Source organism: Paecilomyces variotii (genome assembly GCF_004022145.1).
Source record: "Paecilomyces variotii strain CBS 101075 chromosome Unknown C8Q69scaffold_51, whole genome shotgun sequence".
In the NCBI taxonomy this organism is placed as follows: Eukaryota; Fungi; Ascomycota; class Eurotiomycetes; order Eurotiales; family Thermoascaceae; genus Paecilomyces; species Paecilomyces variotii.
This window is the reverse complement of record NW_021167190.1, coordinates 1-2,500: the sequence shown is the minus strand read 5'-3', so window position 1 is coordinate 2,500 and position 2,500 is coordinate 1.

Below are 2,500 nucleotides of genomic sequence, written 5' to 3'. Positions count from 1 at the left end.
GTCTGCCCGCGCCGCCCTGTCTTGCCGGCGTGGCCGAAGCCCGGGGGCCCCGTGTCCCCGGCACCGATGGAGTCTGTAGATCGTTGGCCGCTGGCCAGCATCACCGCGCAGATTCCGGGGGGGAGGCCGTCCGTGGTAGCCGCCGTTCGCCGGCGTGACCGCGGGCGGTTGCCCTCCTTCCGAGGGGCCGATGCCGCAGCCGGTCCGCGCCCGTTCTGGGCGCTGGGCCGGGTCTCCTGCGCGCGGACCGTCCCTGGAGAACTCAGTGGGGGCAATTGGAATGGTCGCGAGGGCCCCGCGGTACGTCCGCGGGCGTCGTCGTGGCCGGGCGCATGTCGCCCCTGCCAACGTTAACTAACCTCTGCCCCTCCGGGGGTTTGGTCTCCCGCGGTGACGGCGATCCTTCACTGGATCGGCGCCGCCGCGGGACATCAAGGTGGTTACCTGGTTGATTCTGCCAGTAGTCATATGCTTGTCTCAAAGATTAAGCCATGCATGTCTAAGTATAAGCAATCTATACGGTGAAACTGCGAATGGCTCATTAAATCAGTTATCGTTTATTTGATAGTACCTTGCTACATGGATACCTGTGGTAATTCTAGAGCTAATACATGCTGAAAACCCCGACTTCGGAAGGGGTGTATTTATTAGATAAAAAACCAATGCCCTTCGGGGCTCCTTGGTGATTCATAATAACTTCACGAATCGCATGGCCTTGCGCCGGCGATGGTTCATTCAAATTTCTGCCCTATCAACTTTCGATGGTAGGATAGTGGCCTACCATGGTGGCAACGGGTAACGGGGAATTAGGGTTCGATTCCGGAGAGGGAGCCTGAGAAACGGCTACCACATCCAAGGAAGGCAGCAGGCGCGCAAATTACCCAATCCCGACACGGGGAGGTAGTGACAATAAATACTGATACAGGGCTCTTTTGGGTCTTGTAATCGGAATGAGTACAATCTAAATCCCTTAACGAGGAACAATTGGAGGGCAAGTCTGGTGCCAGCAGCCGCGGTAATTCCAGCTCCAATAGCGTATATTAAAGTTGTTGCAGTTAAAAAGCTCGTAGTTGAACCTTGGGTCTGGCTGGCCGGTCCGCCTCACCGCGAGTACTGGTCCGGCTGGACCTTTCCTTCTGGGGAACCCCATGGCCTTCACTGGCCGTGGCGGGGAACCAGGACTTTTACTGTGAAAAAATTAGAGTGTTCAAAGCAGGCCTTTGCTCGAATACATTAGCATGGAATAATAGAATAGGACGTGTGGTTCTATTTTGTTGGTTTCTAGGACCGCCGTAATGATTAATAGGGATAGTCGGGGGCGTCAGTATTCAGCTGTCAGAGGTGAAATTCTTGGATTTGCTGAAGACTAACTACTGCGAAAGCATTCGCCAAGGATGTTTTCATTAATCAGGGAACGAAAGTTAGGGGATCGAAGACGATCAGATACCGTCGTAGTCTTAACCATAAACTATGCCGACTAGGGATCGGACGGTGTTTCTATTATGACCCGTTCGGCACCTTACGAGAAATCAAAGTTTTTGGGTTCTGGGGGGAGTATGGTCGCAAGGCTGAAACTTAAAGAAATTGACGGAAGGGCACCACAAGGCGTGGAGCCTGCGGCTTAATTTGACTCAACACGGGGAAACTCACCAGGTCCAGACAAAATAAGGATTGACAGATTGAGAGCTCTTTCTTGATCTTTTGGATGGTGGTGCATGGCCGTTCTTAGTTGGTGGAGTGATTTGTCTGCTTAATTGCGATAACGAACGAGACCTCGGCCCTTAAATAGCCCGGTCCGCGTTTGCGGGCCGCTGGCTTCTTAGGGGGACTATCGGCTCAAGCCGATGGAAGTGCGCGGCAATAACAGGTCTGTGATGCCCTTAGATGTTCTGGGCCGCACGCGCGCTACACTGACAGGGCCAGCGAGTACATCACCTTGACCGAGAGGTCTGGGTAATCTTGTTAAACCCTGTCGTGCTGGGGATAGAGCATTGCAATTATTGCTCTTCAACGAGGAATGCCTAGTAGGCACGAGTCATCAGCTCGTGCCGATTACGTCCCTGCCCTTTGTACACACCGCCCGTCGCTACTACCGATTGAATGGCTCAGTGAGGCCTTCGGACTGGCTCAGGGGGGTTGGCAACGACCGCCCAGAGCCGGAAAGTTGGTCAAACTTGGTCATTTAGAGGAAGTAAAAGTCGTAACAAGGTTTCCGTAGGTGAACCTGCGGAAGGATCATTACCGAGTGAGGGTCCCTCGGGGCCCAACCTCCCATCCGTGTTGTCCTGACACCTGTTGCTTCGGCGGGCCCGCCGTGGTTCACGCCCCGGCCGCCGGGGGGTTCACGCCCCCGGGCCCGCGCCCGCCGAAGACCCCTGGAACGCTGCCTGGAAGGTTGCCGTCTGAGTATACAATCAATCAATTAAAACTTTCAACAACGGATCTCTTGGTTCCGGCATCGATGAAGAACGCAGCGAAATGCGATAAGTAATGTGAATTG